Source organism: Aethalodelphis obliquidens, unplaced genomic scaffold, assembly GCF_003676395.1.
Source record: "Aethalodelphis obliquidens isolate GAN/ISIS:26980383/991018 unplaced genomic scaffold, ASM367639v1 scaffold5, whole genome shotgun sequence".
Taxonomy (NCBI): domain Eukaryota; kingdom Metazoa; phylum Chordata; class Mammalia; order Artiodactyla; family Delphinidae; genus Aethalodelphis; species Aethalodelphis obliquidens.
In genome coordinates, this window is record NW_020837949.1 from 18,778,011 (window position 1) to 18,800,061 (window position 22,051).

General features: G+C 38.8%; 1 protein-coding gene across 1 annotated transcript in view; it reads right to left on the reverse strand.

Annotated features, from left to right (window-relative positions):
- EXOC4 (exocyst complex component 4) overlaps nucleotides 1-22,051 on the reverse strand; it is an 837,065-nt gene that overhangs the window by 124,972 nt on the left and 690,042 nt on the right. The gene's annotated exons all lie outside the window — the stretch shown is intronic.

Genomic DNA, 22,051 nt, shown 5'->3' on the forward strand with positions numbered 1-22,051 from the left:
CCACATAACATACATGTTCAGACCCTGTCCCACTCCCCAAATCTTCTACTACTACTTCCCATTGCTGTCCCGCTGTAAGATAACTGCCCCAAGAGCCAGGAAACACTGTACAAAGGGCAGTCCCCTATGATCCAGAACAGAGCAGGGGAAAGACACCGGCTGGCTCAGGTGGAGAAGCAGACGACCAGACGCCTTGCGTCCTGGAGGGGGCAGTGCTGTACCCACTCTGAGTACGGAATTGCTTTCCTTGCCTGAAATGTTTCGAGGAGCACCACTCCCAGATTTATTCAAGCTCTTATTCGCAATCATGGTATGCTGTTCAACAGTGTTGCTGGCCAAGAAACTTACCGGGAGAAATGGCTGATGCAGGATTCAGCTATGGTGCAGTTGGGAGACAACATGTACAAGGCTGGAGTGCTGGGGTACTTTGACTCAGGACACCAATATATAGTGCTGTTATTTATTTATTTATTTTTCCAATAACAAGAAAGTATAGGTCTGGGAATCCAAGGATTAGAAGTAGGAAAGGTCCCTCTTCTCATTATTAAAACTACTCATGGAGGTTTCTGCTCCTGTTCCCACAACTTTGGTCTAGAGGCACTCAGGAAGGAATGCTTCCACCAGAAAATACAACAATGACTAAATTATATGGGTAAGAGAGATTGTCAACCAGCTCTTTTGGGCTTCTCACACTCCTGAACCAACAGGCAGAGAAAGGGGTCAAATTGATTCCTAGAAGGACTGACCTCAATTGCCAAGGGCAAAGTGAGTTGCTTCTATGAAGTAAAGGCCGAGAGGACTACATCGGATTCACTGGAACCCGTTTTAGTATTTCCAGGTCCATAGTAACAGTCACGGAAAAAAACCCATAGCAGCCAACTAAAGGCAGAACTGCCAAGAACTCAGCCTTTTTCAGGAACAAAGGCTCAGTTCAACACAAATAGGCTAAACACTCTGAGTGGCTGAGCGCTGGCACAGGGCAAGGGCAACATGGGATGGATGGTAGAAGAAGGAAGTGATAAATGTCACCAATTAGAGAAATGTGACCAGTTAGAGAAATGGAGGCTGCAGCAGCCTTGCATTTTTTTGTTTTTTTTTTTTGCAGTACGCAGGCCTCTCACTGCTGTGGCCTCTGCCGGTGTGGAGCATAGACTCCAGACGCACAGGCCCAGCGGCCATGGCTCACGGGCCCAGCCGCTCCGCGGCATGTGGGATCTTCCCGGACCGGGGCACGAACCCGTGTCGCCTGCATCGGCAGGCGGACTCTCAACCACTGCACCACCAGGGAAGCCCCATGCCCTGCATTTTTATGCATATATTAATCAAGGGTTTCTTTTTGTTTTCCACTTCCTTATTTTTTTTTAAATGGAAGTATAGTTGATTATCAATATGTGTTAGTTTCAGGTGTACAGCAAAGTGATTCTGTTGTGTGTATATATATATATATATATGTATATATATATATATTCTTTTTCAGATTATTTTCCATTATAAGTTATTACAACATATTGAATATAGTTCCCCGTCCTTATTGTTTATTTTATATATAGTAGTGTGTATCTGTTAATCCCAAACTCCTAATTTTTGTAGCAAAATATACATAAAACTTACCATTTGAATCATTTCTAAGTGTACAGTTTAACGGCATTAAGTACATTCACAATGTTGTACAACCAACATCACTATTTCTAGAACTTTTCCATCTTCCAAATAGAAACTCTGTACTCATTAAAGAGTAACTTCCCATTCCCTCCTCCTTCCAGTCCCTGGGAACCACTATTCTATAGCTTGCCTCTATGAATTTGCCTATTCCAGGTACCCCATATAAGTGGAATCATATATGTCCCTTTGCGTCTGGCTTTTTTCACTTACAATATTTTCAAAGTTCACCTGTGTTATAGTATGTATCAGAATTTCATTCCTCTTTAAGGCTGTGTATTTCATTGATTGTTTATCCTTTCTTCTGTGGATGGACATCTGAATTGTTTCCACCTTTTGGCTATTGTGAATAATGCTTCTATGAACATCGGTGCACAAGTATCAGTTTGAATCTCTGCTTTCAATTCTTTTGGGTATATACAGAAAATGGAATTGCTGGCTTGTATGGTAATTCTATGTTTAACATTTTGAGGAGCCACCAAACTGTTTTCCAGAGCGGCTGCATCATTTTACATTTCCACCAACAATGCACAAGGGTTCCAATTCCTCCGCATCTCATCAAAATCTATTATTTTCCATTTTATTTTTAATTTTATTTTTAAAAATAATAGTCATCCTAATGGGTGTGAGGTGCTATTTCTTCTACTATTTTACATGAGGAGCTGGTAGTATTAACTTTTCATTCTAGTTCAGAGGTCACCGTACATGAGGAATCACATCTGCCTTGACATGGGACTGCAGAGATCCTAGACTTGAGATGAATTCAATGATGGATGAGGCTGACTCACCCTTGTTGGGGAGAGAGGGAGAATTCCTTTAAATGATGAGTAGTTACCTTGAATTGGGCAGAAGCACCAAGTTTTAATGCATACAGAATAAAAAGGGGGTGAACCCTGGAAGTCCAAGCTTGTTCGCCCTAAGATCCATTTCCTCACCTTTGCTGTGATCTGTATCAGAGGGAGGCAGGGGTTGACTCCTGCCAGCTGTTTTCCGGGTTCTCAGCTGGGTTCTGACAATAGGAGGCCCTGGTGGGAAACTGAAGGCTAAAGGGGAAGGAGAAGAAGTCAGGGCATTGCTATTCCTCTCCCTCCGCCTCTGCCTTGGGTCCTGTCTCCAACTGCAGACACGCCTCCTTTTTGGCTCTAGCTCCTACCATGCCCCAAATTCCTTTGGGTACCTCTGTGCTCCAGTAAATGGCTCTTCCCTTTGGAAAGAGCTAAAGGGAGGCAGTGGCTCCTTGCTGTTGCTAATCTACAGGTTCTCCTAATGTCCTCTGTTTGACACTCAGATCCTCATTCACCTGTAATAACAAATTCCCTACATTTAATTCCCACTTGAAGGAATTTATGGGAATACTTGAAGTGGTCTCTGTTTTCTGGATCAGACCTTGACTTATACTAGACCTAATAAGATGTCTGACCATATTCACTGCAGCTGGAACTTGATTAAATTCTTTGGCATGGGATTAATTAGTTCTGCTGTATAGACAGAGAAACTGAGACGTGTTAAGGTAACCTGTAAAGACCACTTAGCCATTATCTGTCAGAGCTTAAACTGATGAAGGTTATAAAAAGGTCAGATCACCTACCTAGATTCCTAATAGTACCGAGTGATTCTTACGAGATGTGACAATGACACTTTCATCTATCACTCCTGCTTTTTACAACTGCTCAATCTTCAACACTTCCAAAACCTTATTTGTCTGTGTCAAAAATAATGGAGGTGGTACCATTCTGATGGGTTCTTTAATCAGGTTTTTAAAAACTTTTCTAAAGTGATCTTGGCTAAACCCTCATAAATAGGAAGAAACAAAATAGTCCAGTTACCTTGATTACAATATTATTTTTTTTCTTCCTAGAAACTGCTAAACCTCATCACTAAGTCTATCCTTCAATAGTTTTCATCACACACAATCATGTGAGTAGCTATTTTTCATATTTAGTAAGTAATTTCTCCTCTTCAGAAATTTGTCTCCTCCTTTAATAATCACAATCAAAGATTTTTCATTTGCTTTCTTTGCCTACTGTGTGTCCATGATTTAGAAACTTGCAATACTCTTAATATACTTGCTATATATATGTGTGTGTGTGTGTGTGTGTGTGTGTGTGTGTATATATATATATATATGTTGCAGGGGAACTGGGGTTTCTACTCAGAGATGTCAGCCAAAGAAATTAATCATGACTATTATTAAGGTGTGTTGGGGGGTGACCACCAGCTTGTCCCCTTGTGCTTTTAAATCACCTTGTTCACTGGGACAGGCATAAAACACTAGACTTTTGGATTTGCAGTGTTCTGGCACTGAGAAGGGTCTTGGTAGTTAGCCTAAACCAGTAGCTATAACCCTGGCTAGACATTAAAAACTGAACTAGAGAAGTTTAAACAAAATACCTGATGCCAAACTCGACCTGCGCCAAAATTCAACTTTAATTGGCATGGGTGGGGCTCGGTCACGGGCATTTTTTAAAATAATAGCTTTACCGAGATCGAATTCATATACCATAAAATTTACCCACTTAGTATGTGCAGTTCAATGGTTGGTTTTTAGTATAGTTACAGAGTCACACAATCACACAATTAACTTAGAACATTTTTATCTCCTCCAAAAAGAAACCCTGCACCTCCTAGACTTCCCATTTATCCTCAACCCCAGCCCTAGGTCACCACTAATCTACTTTCTGTCTCTATAGATTTCCCTATTCTGGACATTCATATATAATTCCTATTAATATAAATGGAATCACACAATATGTCGTCTTTTGTGACTGGCTTCTTTTACTTAACATGGTTTCAAGGTTCATCCGTGTTCATGCATACAATAGTACTTCTTGTGTTACCAAACAGTATCACATTGGATATACCATAGATCTATCCCATTTTGTTTATCTGTTCATCACTTGGTGGATAGTTGGGTTGTTTCCATTTGTTGGCTATTATAAATAACGCTGCTATGAACATTCACATCTAAATTTTTGTGTGGATGTATGTTTTCATTTCTCTTGGGTATATATACCAAGGAATTGCTGGGTCATATATGGTAACTCTAACCCTTTGAGAATATGTCAGACTGTTTTCTAAAGTGGGTGCATCATTTTACATTTCCACCAGTAGTACACGAGGGTTCCAATTTCTTCACATCCTTGCCAACACTTGTGATTACCCATCTTTTTTTTTTTTTTTTTTTTTTTTTTGTGGTACGCGGGCCTCTCCCACTGCGGAGCACAGGCTCTGGACGCGCAGGCCCAGTGGCCATGGCTCACGGGCCCAGCCGCTCCGCGGCATGTGGGATCCTCCCAGACCGGGGCATGAACCCGCGTCCCCTGCATCGGCAGGCAGACTCTCAACCACTGCGCCACCAGGGAAGCCCAATGATTACCCATCTTTTAAAATTATAGTCATCTTAGTGGATGTGAAGTAGTGTCTCGTGGTTTTGACCTTCATTTCCTTGATGGCTAGTGATACCGAGCATCTATTCATGTGCTTACTGACGATTTGTATACCTTCTTTAGAGCAGTGGCAATTCTGACCCTTTGATCTTTTTTTAAAAAAAATATTTATTTATTTATTTATTTGGCTGCGCCGGGTCTTAGTTGTGGCACACAGGCTCTTTGCTGTGGTGCACCGGCTCTAGAGCGCACGAGCTCAGTAGTTGCGGCGCACAGTCTTAGTTGCCCCGTGGCACGTGGGATCTTAGTTCCCCGGCCAGGGATCGAACCCGCGTCCCTTGCATTGGAAGGCGGATTCTTAACCATTGGACCACCAGGGAATTCCCTTTGATCATTTTTTAATTGGGTTATCTGCCTATTACTGAGCCATACATTCTTTAGCAGATATTTACTAGGAATCCACCATTACCCAGGCCCTGTCCTAGTTCCTCTGGGGGGGTTCAAAGTCCACTAGAATGATTTTGTAATTTGCTAATATGCCATGATCCACAGTTTGAAAAATGCTGTGTTAAAGTCTGGCTCTGTGAATGTGTTCCTTGGTTGTGTCTCCCAAAGATGGCGAACTTCTATCAAGCATTTTATAGAGAAACCCCCCACCTTTCCAATGGGGCAATCTGGCAGTCACTACCTTAAACAAAAAGTCAAGCTTGGCATTGCCAGTAGCAGCACAGCCAGACTTTATATGAAGTGACATAGTGGGAAGCACAAAACACCACCTACATGGGTATTCTTGACAGATATGTTCAGTCTGGATATAATCACAAAGAAACTTTTAGCTAAATTCACATCTCTACTTGGTAACTGGCCTAGACTCTTTATCAAAGGATTCCATGTCATGAAAAAGAGAGGGAGCTGATGAGACTGTTATAGATGACTGGAAACCAAAGAGACATATTACAATATGTAAACCTTGATTGGATCCATGACACTTTTTTGGTAATTGGGGAAATTTGACTATAGACTGTATGTTGGATAAACTTTGAATGAAGGCTGGTTTTGTTAGGTGTGGTGTAGTAGTCAGAACAATGGCCCTTCAAAGATGTCTATACCCTCATCTTGGGAACCTATGATTATGTTACTTTATAAGGCAAAAATGATTTTGCAGATATGATTAAGGTTAAGGACACAGAGATGGGGGGATTATCCTGGATTATCTGGGTGGACTAAATCTAATCACAAAGTGAAGATGCTTTCCTAGCTGTGGTCAGGGAGAGAGATGTGATGATGGAAGAAGGCTCAGAGACAGGCTACGTTGCTGGCTTTGAAGATGGAGGAGGAGGCCACAGACCAGAGCGTGAGGTTGGCCTCCAGAAGCTGGAAAGGCAAGGAAATGGATTTTCCCCTAGAACCTCCAGGAAGGAACGAAGCCCTGCAGACACCTTGATCTTAGCCCAATGAGACTGGTATTGGACTTCTCGCCTACAGAACTGTAAGAAAATGAATCCGTATTGTCTTAAGCCACTGGTAATCTGTTACGGCAGCAACATAAAGCACATGGTAATAATGTGGGTGAGTAGGAGAATGCCCTTGTTCTTGGGAGAGTCATGCTAAGAATTTAAGAGTAAAAAGTCATGATATCTTTAGCCTACTTTTAGATGATTTGGCAAGAGGGAAGTGTGTATATATATTTGGAGAGGAAACTGAGAGGGGATGGCAAGATGTTAACAGTCAGTAAATCTAAGTCAGGGTATATATGCAGTCATTGGAATGTTATTTCAACTTTTCTATGGGTTTAAAACTTTCCAAATTAAAACAAGTTTAAGTTTAGGGGAAAAAATCAGAAATGAGAAATAGATGGAAAATTGATGCACGTTTCAAAATCAGTATCTCCCCTGCCCAGAATAGTTCCTAGAACAGCAATCTCCTAATTGCTTCCTAACTGGATCGCTTGACAGTACTCTTTAAGTTTCTTCCCAATGTGCTGAGTTTCGGGAAACAAAGGTTTTGTATGAGGTACAACATGACTTGTATGGTGAGAATTTAATGCGCTAAATTAAAAACGTAAACAATATTACTGAAACAGTCAGAGCTCTTGCAAACTGTTCACGCTGTTCTCCTTTCAGATCTGGAGAGAGAAAATTCAGCATGACAGCCAGTTATGTTCCGACATGTTCAATCCACGTAGGCATAAACGCAGATTTTCTTCTGTCATTTCATCTTTCTGTCCTTGTATAGGAATTCTGGAGTAGTCTATGTGCTATGTTCTCATGGGTGAGCACAGAAAAACTATCATGCTCAAATAAGTGTCTTCTAGAAAAGAGAGGCTAGAGGTTTACCAAGGTGATGGCAGGGCAAAGGTCTAGAGACTGAAGCTCAGGCACCATTCTGCTCCAGGCAGTTTTACCTCTACCTGGGTTCCCTGCCTGAGAGACAGACACAGAAACATCACCCTTTTTATCAAAAGCCTGTATAGGCTGGGCTGGTGGCAAAACATCAGGGTTCAAACAGTGAGCCTCCAATTAAAGGCCAAGATTTTAATCACAGGTCAACAGAAGACGACTAGGTGATAAGTTCAAATACTACATTACAGGAGATTCATTATGTAGAAAAAACAACCCTGTTCCTCTTTGACTCAGAACTGCATAAGTCATTTGACAAGAAATGCTTTAAATTTTCTCTACAATCATAGTTTTAAGTTACCATTTTTCTTCCTGAAGCATAACTTTTGTCCCTTTGCCTGTATTAGTAGCAACATATTCTGTACATTAAACAGTCAGCCTTTTATTTGACTAATTTCCAATCATGAATGTAAAATTACAGCTCAGACTGTAACAGGTAAAGGTAAACAGTTAAGTATCTTCACCTTGCTATGAACTGAGATGTAGTCCCCCAAATTCATATGTTGAGGCTCCCAACCCCAAAATCATGGTATTCAGAGATGGGATCTTTCGGAGGTAATTAAGTCATGATGAAGGTGGAGCCCTCATGATGGGATCAGTGCCCTTATAAGAAGAAACCTGAGAGAAATCTCTTGTTCTCTCCTTGACCTGTGAGTTCACAGCAAGAAAACAGGCCTCTGCAAGCCCGGAAGAGAGCCTTTATCGGGAACTGAATTGGCCAGCACCTTGATCCTGGACTTCCCAGCCTCTAGGACAGTGAGAAATAAATTTCTGTTGTGTAAACCACCCAGTCCAGGGTATTTTGATAAGGCAGCCCAAGCAGACTAATATACACCCTATACTCTAAGACTCCTTCTATGCTATCCTTACTCTTATTTAACTCCTTTACTTGTATATCAAGTAGTACATGAGCACAGACGTAACAGTCACCAAGCATTTATTGAGCAACTGTTGTGTGTCTTACTCTAGGCCTGACATTCAACAACAAAATCCTAAAGCAATGATGCTAGAAGCATGCTTGTCATTAACCCTACTCCTCTGATGGTGCTGAATCCTGATCTGATCAAGGAACCTGGTTTCAAAAGCCTTTACGGCACTTTCTGCTTTTATGATGATGTTTTTCTGGAAAACAATAATCATCAAGGAACTGACCAAGTTTTCTTATCAAAACAGCTTTATAATTGAAAGTTGTGATTCTGAGATATCAAATAAATGATGAATGTTTACCAAAAATATGCCAAAAATGTAAACATACTAAAACCAGAACCCTTAATAGCTAAAAAAAATAGAAAAATTATATTCAAAATTCTATAAAATGGACAGAATGTACTAAGTGTACTGATTACATAAAGGGCTCCAACCTATTCTAAAGTGTAAATACACAACATAAAAATACAACTTTGGGCTTCCCTGGTGGCGCAGTGGTTGAGAGTCCGCCTGCCGATGCAGGGAACACGGGTTCGTGCCCCCAGTCTGGGAAGATCCCACATGCCGCGGAGCGGCTGGGCCCGTGAGCCATGGCCGCTGAGCCTGTGCATCCGGAGCCTGTGCTCCGCAACGGGAGAGACCACAACAGTGAGAGGCCAGTGTAACGCAAAAATAAATAAATAAATAATAAATAAATAAATGCAATAGATAAAATGTAAAAACAAAACAAAACAAAAAAACCCCACAACTTTACTGGACATAAAATATGACCTAATATGCTAGTTAAAGCGTGTGTGTGGGTGTGCACGCACACCCACACACACTCACAAAACCAGCCTATAAGTTTGAGAACCAAAGGTTGTCATTTATACAAGGGCTTAATCTCCAAAACATAGAAACAGCTAATACAACTCAATAACAAAAAAACAAACGACCCAATTGAAAAATGGGCAGAAGACCTAAACAGATATTTCACCAAAGAAGACACCCAGATGGCCAACAGGCACATGAAAAGATTCTCAGCATCACTGATTATTAGAGAAATGCAAATCAAAGCTACAATGAGGTACCACCTCACACCAGTCGGAATGGCCATCATTAAAAGGCTACAAATAACCAATGCTGGAGAGGGTGTGGAGAGAAGGGAAGCCTCTTACACTGTTGGTAGGAATGTAAGTTGGTACAGCCACTATGGAGAACAGTATGGAGGTTCCTCAGAAAACTAAAAATGAATTACCATATGATCCAGCAATCCCACTCCTGGGCATATACCCAGACAAAACTATAATTTAAAAAGATACATGTACCCCTATGTTCACAGCAGCACTATTCACAATAGCCAGGACATGGAAGCAACCTAAATGTCCATCGACAGATGCATGGATAAAGATGTGGTACATATATACAATGGAATACTACTCAGCCATAAAAAGGAATGAAATAATGCCATTTGCAGCAACATGGATGGACCTAGAGATTATCATTCTCAGTGAAGTAAGTCAGAAAGAGAAAGACACATGCCATATGATATCACTTACGTGTGGAATCTAAAATATCACAGAAGTGAACTTATCTGTGAAACAGACTCACAGACACAGAGAACAGACTTGTGGTTGGCAAAGGGTGGAGTGGAGGAGGGGTGGATTGGGAGTTTGGGATTAGCAGATGCAAACTATTATATATAGAATGGATAAACAACAAGGTCCTACTGTATAGCACAGGGAACTATATTCAATAACCTGTGATAAACCATAATGGAAAAGAATATGAAAAAGAAAGTCCCACCTCTGCTGGGACTTTCAGAGCTGTGCAGTTTTTCTGCCAGGAGCCACTGTATATGTATGCATAACTGCATCACTTTGCTGTACAGCAAAAATTAACACAATCTTGTAAATCGACTATACTTGAATAAAATAAAATTTTTAAAAAAGGTTGTTGTTTACAGATGAGGGCTGGAGATGCAGAAGAGTGAGGGAACCTGGCTAAAGACACATGGAGAATTAGGGGTAGGGGTGGGGTAGGAGCTCAGGGCTCAGTCTCAGGGTTTTCTCCACATTCTGTGCCTCCCTTTTTGGTACCAAGTAGATGAGTACACTGATATATATGTATGTAAGTACAGTGAAAAGTTCCATGAAAATCGATACTAGGTAACAACAAGCAAAGAGCGAATTGGGAAGCAGCACATTATTCTCAGGCTGATGGCACTGCTCAGAGTTCTGATTCAGATTCAACTTCGAATAAAGCTGCACTTGAAATGCTCGGTTAGCTTGGAACATGAATGCGTCTTTCTTTAGCCAAGCCACTCAAATAAGCCTGGCTACTTTGTAGGATGTTGTCCAGCAACACAGGATATAAACAATAAGGTGCCAGGGTTTTTTTCTGTAGGTGCTGGGACTTTCAGAGGTGCACAGTTTTTCTGCCAGGAGCCACTGTTAAGTTATGCATTCCTAGAAATAGCAATAGTTTTCTATAAAGAACATTTCTTAAGCTTCAAAACAGATTATCAACATATGGGATTAAAATAACCAATAATTACTTACTATAAGCTAAACATATATTTTGGTCTTTCAACTACCAAGAATTATTATAGATTTCAAAGTCAAAATTTATACAGCACTGAACTTCCTCACAGAGTATTCCAGTTTATCGAAGATTCTGGTTATTTCTCAAATTGCTACACAATTTCCTTTTGAGAATTTTAAATCTATTCAGAGCAGACACTAAACAACTGATCTCAAGCAATGGCAATAATTCTGAAACTGAGCAACTAAGCGTCATGTCTTCAAAGTAGCTCTCTGGGGAAGGGATTGAGCAATTGGTGGGGGGTCTTAGGAGGAAGACAAAGAAAGATATGGGAATCTCTGGGGCAAAGTATACTACAGAGAGGAATAAATGCTTCACATAAAATTGCAGAAAAGTGAAGATGGCTTAAGATTAAGGTATTTTTTCAGGGATAAAAAAATGTTAGAATGATAGTGTATTTGTGAACAATTGGTGAACTGGCAGTGAATACTAACAGGGTTTGAGGACATGTGGAAAATTTTTTAAGCAAATAAAAATTTAAAAGCTAAGTACTAATTACTCATGGTTAAATAACCGATAATGATGAACAGTGACCCCCTGTCCCACCACCACCCCTCACCTCAGTCTTACGCCCCAGAAAGAAGCATCTACAACTTTAAAAAAAAAACAATTTCTGTTTCTAATTCTTCCTGTGGTTCTATCCACCACTGTATATAATCTGTGGAAACTGCTACGCATTGCTACATTCAGTTTAGAATTTTTATACTGATCTCCTGCCCCGTGGATGGGTGAGGAATTAGCTTACTTATGTCCCCTCTTCCCACCCCCCAATCATATCAATTTCCCCTTCTCAGTGTAGTTACATTATTATTTTTCATTTTTCTACTGGTCTCTTTTTAACATATTTACATGTTATCTTTACCTCTAGCAGTAGTATTCACCCTGCTCTAAGGTGCTTATTTGCTTAACTCCCCCAAAGACTGTGAGCTCCTAACCCAGGAGGGAGGCAGGGTGAGATGCAGAAAGGGAGAGGGTTATGGGGAGGAGATGCTGGAGCAGTTGATACCTGAGCTGTATCCTGAGAGCCCAACTGGACAGGTACAGGAGGCAAGGGTGGGATGAGCAGAGGGCATCTCAAGAAGAGGAAGGGGCATGGGCAAACACATAGAGGGAGGAAAGAGTATGGTAGACTGGGAACAGGAGAAGGTTCAGTAAGATAGGGGCGAGAAGGCAAGGGGTCCTTCATCATCTGGCAGGGAAGTAAGCCTGCAGCAGAGAGCAGCTACCAGTAGAGATGGCCTGAGGGAGAGAATAGCAGGCATGGGACTTTTCAGTGGTGGGTGTGCACTGTCTCGTGTCTGCCCCTGGCTTAGGAACACCTCTTCTTGCTCCTACCCCAGAGAGATGACAGGTATCCTTGCCACCATCACAATGGCACAGAACATCATTCTCAACCGTACTTTCTGAAGGGCTGCGTAGGACTAAATAAGAGGGATTATTTTTTTCTTTTATTAAGACTCCAAATGAGAGAAAGAGGAATGGTATTGAATGTACATCTAAGTTAAAGAAAAATAAATAAATAATTCAATGATCTAAAATTAAACAAAAAATAAAATGTAGAAAATACTACATTAATGACTTTTTACTGATACTAATAGATAACTACAATCCTCAAATAACCGTCTCAGTAGGCTAGCATTTATGCACTGTATAGAGGAAATTTACATTTTTTTTCATTTACTGCCAATTGTACGCTAACAAGAGTCATATCATTTTCATATAATAACAAAGTGCCTAATTCAATCATCTTGAACACTAATTGATATGTCTGTAGCTGAGACTCCAGTTAATTACCTGTCTTTTTTGTTTAATTTTGAGATTTAAATCTACTTCTCATCCAGTCTTGCCTGTCAGTGTCCTATATACGTCTATGACCTTCATCTTGTGTAATTGAGGGAAAAAAAACATCTTAGCAAAGCATTTTCTACTCCTGTACTTATTTAATATATTCATATTTTCTGATTCATCTTTCCTTTTATAATTATATTGTTAAAGTCACATTAAGCCTGCAGAGGTAGTGGAATAAATGTCTCTATTCTAATAAACATTTGTTCGAGCTAGCTAAAGTCTTTTTTTTTTCCTGCATCAGATCTTTTACTTATTCCTTCAAATTTTTCTAAAGATTCTTCAATGGCTGTAGTTATCTAGAACCTTTAACAGTCATTGCTTACATTGTTTTGAGATGCTTTAAATTTCCAAGTGGAATTTTTCTGAAAATTATCTGTGCTCTACTTTCTTTCTTTTCTTTCCTTCCTTCCTTCCTTCCTTCTCTCTCTCTCTCTCTCTCTCTCTCTCCCCCTCCCTCCCTCCCCCTCCCTCCCTCCCTCCCTCCCTCCCTCCCTCTCTCTTTCTTTCTGGCTGTGTTGGGTCTTTGGGTCTTTGTTTCTGTGCGACGGCTTTCTCTAGTTGCAGCAAGCGGTGGCCACTCTTCATCGCGGTACGCAGGCCTCTCACTACCGCGGCCTCTCTTGTTGCAGAGCACAGGCTCCAGACATGCAGGCTCAGTAGTTGTGGCTCACAGGCCCAGTTTCTCCGCGGCATGTGGGATCTTCCCAAACCAGGGCTCGAACCCGTGTCCCCTGCATTGGCAGGCGGATGCTCAACCACTGCGCCACCAGGGAAGCCCGATTTTTATTTTTTTAATGTTTACTGTTTTTTATTGAGGTGATTTTTAAAAATAAATAAATTTATTTATTTATTTTTGGCTGCGTTGGGTCTTCGTTGCTGTGCACAGGCTTTCTCTAGTTGCAGCGAGTGGGAGCTACTCTTCATTGCGGTGCACGGGCTTCTCACTGCGGTGGCTTCTCTTGTTGAGGAGCACAGGCTCTAGGCGTGTGGGCTTCAGTAGTTGTAGCACATGTGTTCAGTAGTTGTGGCTCGAGGGCTCTAGAGCACAGGCTCAGTAGTTGTGGCACATGGGCTTAGTTGCTTCGTGGCATGTGGGATCTTCCTGGATCAGGGCTCGAACCTGTGTCCCCTGCATTGGCAGGTGGATTCTTAACCACTGCACCACCAGGGAACCCCCTGTGCTCTACTTTATTAGTACTACGTTTACATTTAAATACATTCCCAGGTTTACTAGATTTCTACTTCTCTTGTTTAATCTCAGCTGGATGAAGAAATTAAAGAAGTGTAAAGACCAACCAAAGGCAAAAACAAAACAAAACAAACTAGATTAATTAATGGCAGTGCTGAAGGCTAGAACTCAGGCCTGTGAGCTTTCAAAAGGAACATGCTACCATCCATGTAACTTTCAGGGAGGCCACTGAAAGTATTTTCTTCCAATTAAGGCATTTGGCTCACCATTCTTTATATTTTAGTTTTTTTCATTTGAAGAGTGAATGATCCTTCCTATTTTTAAATTCAGTTTCATTCAGTCAATATTTATTGAAGGTCTTCGATGTACTATTAGGGTCCACAGAAGGTTAAAGTACAAACCCGCTTTCTGCTTCTATTCTGACTCTTTTTATTAAATATCTAATATAGAACTCATGCCGAACAAAGTCTTAGGAATTGCCTTGCTCTTTGAAAGTTCTTTAAGCACTCTGAGTTCATAATTTTGTAAAGTGACAAAAATCAGTCTTAACATATCACTCATTTGATCCTCCAGATGAAATAAATAGTTATCTTCTAAATAACTAAAAATAGCTAAAAATGTTGTTTAGTTTTTCTTCCTTATTCAGGTCTGTGTCACACACTATCTAAAACCTACATAATTTGTTTTATATCATTTTTATATTTCCATCCCTTTTGTATCCTTCTTTCTTTTTTCAACAATAATTGTTTTTTCTTTTCTTTGACTAGGCAAACATAAAACTCAGAGGAAAGATAAGACAATCCGTTTTTTAAAACTTAATTTAACTATTTTTTATACAGCAGGTTCTTATTAGTTATCTATTTTATATATATTAATGTATATATGTCAATCCCAATCTCCCAGTTCATCCGAGACAATCAGCTTTTTTTTTTTTTTTTTTTTCTGGTAGGTGGGCCTCTCACTGTTGTGGCCTCTCCCGTCGCGGAGCACAGGCTCCGGACGCGCAGGCTCAGCGGCCATGGCTCACGGGGCCCAGCCGCTCCACGGCATGTGGGATCTTCCCGGACCGGGGCACGAACCTATGTCCCCTGCATCGGCAGGCGGACTCTCAACCACTGCGCCACCAGGGAAGCCCCCCGAGACAATCAGTTTTAAAGCACTGTACATTTCTGGTTTCAATACAGTCTTTCCCTCAAATATCTGGATATTCTGTTACCAACCTGTTACTGGAAGGGAAAGAATGGGCAACAATATAATACGTGAAATATAATACAATTAATTCTAATAATAACAAACTAAACCCAGGGTAAAAGCACCTGTACGGTAACTTTCTGCAACGTTAGCAAATTACGATTAAAATATCAGTCAAGAGGATGATGATCGATGAAAATGAAGGCATAAATCAAAGGTCCAAAAGTACAAATTCCTCACCCAATTTAAGACTGGATGGTCACTCTGTGCTAGCTCTAGGAGCCAGACTACTTGGGCTCAAATTCTAGCTCTGTCAACTTAGAGGCTCTGTGAATTTGGGCCAGTTATTTAAGTTCTCTGTACCTGTTTCCTTATCTGTTGAATGGGAATAATAGTGCCTGAAACCACACATTGTTGCCATCAAATACAGGCACTGTCAACTTTGATTGTAATAGATTACACAATCTTTCCAGAAAACTTCTTTATCATTCATCTTTCTTCATGCTGGAGCTCAAGACTAATTTGTAAGTTTTATATATTCTTTGGCTTTTATCACCTGAATACTCTTGTCCTGGTCCTGCCAATCACATCTATCCACTTCAGGATTTTCAAACCTGGCTCTAGGGAAATGACTCTGATTCTTCGAAATTCTGGGGCCCTGAGTGAAATGGGGGTAACAGATTTGGGGGAATAGTCTCTAATGCACAGGGCCTCCCCACCCCCTTTACTTCTTCCAACACCTTAACTCTTCTGTTAATTACATGACCAGAAAACAGGACTGCTTTTATCAGTGGATATTCATTGATCTCAAAAGGATAACTACACACATATATATGACAGGTGCAAAGATAATGGGCTAGAAAGCCTGCTTTCAGCTTCTTTGGGAACAAAAGGATATTTGCTATTTTTCATTTTTCTATTAAAGTCCTGGCCTGACCTATTTTTTTCCTTTATTCGAAGTTAAGCCAGGAAATGATACATTTTATTTTTGAGTTAAAAAACAAGAATAGAAAAGGGCCTCGTTTAGTAATGAAGGGAGCATAACCTTTATTCAATGCAAAGGACACTGGATTCTATATTCATCTGGGCGCCAAATAGCTCTCTAAGCTTTAAAAACTAATTACAGGAAGAGAGTGTGACTTTTCAGTCTTTTTAGCTCATGCCACGCTCTGTGGTACTCTAATGTGTGAACATCAAGGCTCTGTAACTCTACCACATTGGAATATCAATGAAGAGTCTTCCCCTCTACGTACCTTGGCTTTCAGGATAGAGAACATGACAGATTAAGAGAAAACAATCAATCACATACAAAACAAAATAGATCTAAAAAATTATTTTTCTTCTCTTAAAGTAAATAGAATTTGTTTTCAAACCATGTCTGTTGGCATGCAAAAACGTGGACAAATATCTCAGTCATAATGTTCAGTAAAATGAACCAGATACTATGGTGAAATTTATATAAAATTCAAGGACAGTCAAAACTAAACTATGGTGATAAAAGTCAGAATAGTGGTTACCTTGAGGTAACCTTCTGGGGTGCAAGAAAAGTTCTGTGTTTTGATCGGGGAGGTGGTTATGTGAGTAAAATCACACACAACATTTCTTTGAGTTATATGCCTAAGATTGCATCCTACTTCATGGATATAATAATTCACCAAAAATTAAAAAAATATGTTTAATTTGCTTTGCCTTCAAATTTAAGATGGAAGGTGACAATGCAGTGAGAAAAAAGGAAATAAAGAAAGCCAAGAACTTAATTCTAGCTCTTCTAAATCAGAAGCATGAGGTGGTATACAGACGTTCATCTCTGCATTAGCCTTCTCTTCTCTGAAATAGGGCTAGAAACCCTTCCCCTTAACTCTAAGCTATTGAAGATAACTAATAAAACTGATTGACAATCTCTTTGCAGGCATAAAAGACAATAAGCCTAGGAACAACAGGAAGAAGACTTACTTTCGGTTAAAGTAACCTGAAAAGTTGGGGAAAAATAATTATCCTCCAGAAGTTACTTCTAATACAACTACTCAGGTTACAGGTGTATTAAATAAGTACACTTAAAGATCAATAGTGGGACTATGCTTACCCAGACCTCTTAGAAATCTAGCAGCAGGAAAACATGATGGTAACATGGCCTGACTCTCCCCTAAGGTCAGTCTGATTATTCCTAGTTGGCACTCTAATTAATCATGTCTCAATAATTCTTTACCTCTTTTGATAGAAAAAATCATGAGGCTACTCTCTTCTACTATTGTTATGACAACATGATCTAAATTAAGAAGTGTAGAGAGCAGGGATAGGAAATATAATTTTAAGAGTGTATAACTTATTTCACATGCTAGGGAAAAACATATTCATCACAGTAAAAGTTTTAGAGAAAAACACCTCTGTGACTTTGGCATAAGAAAGGATTTCTAAATAGGAAACAAAATGTCCTCTCTATTAAAGAAATAAATTTGACTTATTAAAATTTTAAAAGTCTGTTTATTAAAAGACACCATTAAGAGAGTGAAAAGGCAATTTGTAAAGTGGAGGAAGATGACATTATCTATCTATCTATCTACCTACCTACCTACTACCTATCCATCACAAAGGAGTTACATCCAGATATATAAAGAATTCCTACAAATCAGTAGGGAAAAGACAGACAACCTAATTAAAAACTGGGCAGTAGATCTGAACAAATATGTTGTGAAAGCGGATATTCAAATGGCCAATAAATACCATAAAAGTACATTAAAATATGTTCAACTTTATTAGTCATGAGAGAAATGCATATTAAACCACACTGAGATACCTCTACAAATCTACTAGAAGGCCAAAACTAAAAAGATGGAAAATATCACATATAGATGAGATACAGAGCAATTGGAACTTTCATACACTGCTATGAGAGTGCAAACTCTTACTACCAGTTTGGGAAACTATTTGGCAGTGTGCACTACAACTCAACATATGCATATGCTATGACCCGGCAATTTGACTCCTAAAATGTAAGCAACAGAAATATATACATATGATTACCAAGAGACATATAGTAGAATATACAAAGCAGCACTATTTGAAACAGTTTTAAATTAGAAAGTATCCAGGTACCCAACAGGAGAAAAATAAATGAATGCATATATACGCACATAAACATTCAAATAATACAATATTAAAAAAAAATCTGGGGTGTACCCATATAATGGAATACAATATAGAGTACAGAATAATAAGGACCTATACACAAGAATATAGATGAATCTTGTCAATATAATGTGGAACAAATGAAGCCAGTCATAAAAGAATATATAAGTGCATGATTCCATATAAAAAGGTCAGATGCGGGTAATTTTCAGAGAGGAAAACGGTGACCATAAGGAAGCACGAGAAGGCTCACTATTGCTTTGTTCTGTTTCTTATTGCTATTATTCTGTTTCTTGATCTGGATACTGTTACACATTGAAAAGTATGAAAATTTGCCAAGCTGTGCCTTTGACATGTGCACATGTAAACTATAGGTAACATAAGCAGAGAGATGGAAACTCTAAGAAAGAATCAAAAGGAAATGCTAGAAATCAAACATGCCATAACGGAAATGAAGAATGTCTTTGACGGACTTATTTAATAGCCTGGGCATAACCAAGGAAAGAATGAGTAAGCTTGAAGAAACATCAATAAAAATTTCCAAAATCGAAATCCAAAGAGAAAAAAGAATGAAAAGAGAACAGAATATCCAAGAACTGAGGAACAAATTCAAAAAGTTATAATGTATGTATAATGGGCATACCAGAAGGAGAAGAAAGAGAAAAAGAAACAGAAATATTTGAAGCAATAATGACTGAGAATTTCCCAAAACTAATGACAGACACCAAATCACAGATCCAGGGAGCTCAGCGATCACCAAGCATGAAACACACACACACACACACACACACACACACACACACACACACACACACCCCTATACCCAGGCATACAATACTCAAATGGCACAAAATCAAAAACAAAGGAACATTGCAAGAAGCCACAGGAAAAAATTACCTTACCTACAGAAAAACAAGAATAAAAATTACATTGGACTTTTCTTCAAAAACCATGGAAGCAAGAACAGCAAAGTGAGATAATTAAAGTGTTAGAACAATCATCAACCTAGAATTTTGAACCCTATGAAATTACTCTTCAAAAGTAAGGGAAAAGTGAACACTTTCTCCAACAAAAATTGAAGGAATCTGTCTTCAATAGACGTGCCTTACAAGAAATGTTAAAGAAGTTCTTTAGGGAGACTTGGACCTACATTAAAAAAGGAAGAGAATTAAAGAAAGAATAATTGAAGGTAAATAAAATCTTTTATTTCTCTTATTCTTAATTGATCTAACAGGTAACAGCTTGTTCAAAATAACAACAGCAACATTATGTACAGTGATTATAGCTTATGGATAAATGCAGTGAATGGCAGCAATGTTATAAGGGATGGGAGGAAATAATTGGGACTACTTTGTTATAAGGTACTTGCATTAGTTATAAACGTATGTTGCAAATTCTAGGGCAACCACTAAAAATAGAAGTTAAGAAAAAAGAAATATAATATATATACTAAGAGAGGAGAAAAAGTGGAACTATACAAAACACTCAGTTAAAACCAGACGGCAGAAAAGCACAATCCATTGTTTTAAAAATCATTAAGATTGCCTCCATTAAAATTAAAAACTTCTGCTCTACGAAAGACTCTGTGAAGAGAATCAAAAGACAAGGCATACACTGGGAGAAAATTTTTGTAGAACACCTATCAATTAAAGGACTGGTATCCAAAATATACAAAGGACTTTTAAAGCTCAACAATAAGAAAACACATGACCCAATTTAAAAATGGTAAAAGATCTGAACAGATATCTCACCAAAAATATATATGTAGTTATTAAATAAGCATATGAAAAGATGCTTAACATCATATGTCATTAGGGAAATACAAATTAAAACAATGAGATCACTACACACCTATTAGAATGTACCAAATCCAAAACACTGACAACACCACATGCTATCGAGGATGTGGAGCAGCAGGAACTCTCATTCATTGTTGGTGGGAATGCAAAATGGTACGACCACTTTGGAATACAGTTTGGCAATTTCTACAAAAACTAAACATACTCTTGACATGCATCAATGTGATCTAGCAATCACATTCCTTGGTATTTACCCAAGTGAGCTGAAAACTTACATCCACAAAAAACCCTGAACACGAATGTTTATAGCAGCTTTATTTATAATTGCCAAAACTTGGACACAACCAACAAATCCTACAGTAGGTGGACGAATAAACAAATTATGGTATGTCCATACAATGGAATATTATTCAGAGATTAAAAAAGAGCTACCGAGCCACCAAAAGACATGGAGGAACCTTAAGTGCGTACGGCAAGGCAAAAGAAGCGAATCCGAAAAGGCTATGTATTGTATGATGCCAACTATATGACATTTAGGAAAAGGCAAAATTACGGAGACAGTTAAAAAAAAAAGGTTGCCAGGGGTTGGAGGAGAGGAAGGCTGGGGTGAATAGGAGGAGCACAGAGGATTTTTAGGGCAGTGAAACTATTATTCTGCATGATACTGAAATGGTTACCTTCACTGTAACCAATGAATGGGTACACTCATTATACATTTCTCAAAACTCATAGAATGTACAACACAAAGAGTGAACCCTATTGTAAACTACAGACTTAGTTAATAATAATGTATCCATATTAGCTTACCAATTTTAACTAACATACCACATTACTGTAAGGTATTAAAAATAGAGGAAATTGGGGGGGGTGAGGGTGAGTGATGGGATATATGGGAACTCTGTGTTTTTCACTCAATATTTTCTGTAAACCTAAAACTGCTACCTCATGCAAATAAAGTCTATTAACTAAAAAATAAATTATGCACGTATAATATAGTTTTCTTATAACAATATAACTAGCTGACAAGTTTTTCTGAGATAATGTGAATGATGAGGGAGAAACCATAAACAGGAAGACTAGGTTAAATTACAGGTGAACTTTTGAGTCTCACGATTTTGAGAAAGTTTTAAATGGCACTATAGCAATTTTTCATAATAAAATGTTGGTAGAAATATGGCACCATAGTGTACGGATACGGTTAACTTTGTGAACGGTAAAGACCTATTTACCTATAGTTGCAACTCACATTCTGAGAGAGATGAGCTCACAGTTCTATGACGACTTAAGAGTAAAATATTGGTCACTACTTCTTTTATTCTTTTTCTGGTCTTTGCTTCCTTAAAGTGCTTTTACTTTATTTCTTTTTTCTTTTTCCTTTTTTTTTTTTTTTTTTACTATTTATTCATTCACGTGGATAGCAGAAGACAATAAGAATAAACTTACTTTTAACGTGACAAAATACTACCTCCACTTTTTCCCCTACTTTACACAGCTCTAAAATGACAGAGGTGAACATATTTCACTGTGGCAAGCGAGCCATGTGAAAATGAGTAGCTTCATCAAATTAGGCTACATTTTCATGGCTAAGTAAGAAATTTAAATTGTGCAAAGGTAAAAGTTGAGTGATAAAGTTGAAAGCGAGACCTTACTTTTGTCAAAACAAGTAGAAAACAATTGGATACACTATACATGAACAAACGTGGGAAGCACATATATATTTCCGGAAAGTTCAACTAACAGTTCTGTGAACTAAAGAACATGCTAAGAACAATTGTAACACACTTATGGGCAGGAACTTTACATTATTAACTGTCATGTTTCCAAGGTATGGCACAAAACAAGGGCCATACAGCTTTGTTGAATAAATAAATGAATTAATGAATAAACTATGAGCTTCCCTAAGAAGGGAGAATGACCTACAAAGTAAAAAATATTTTAACCTGA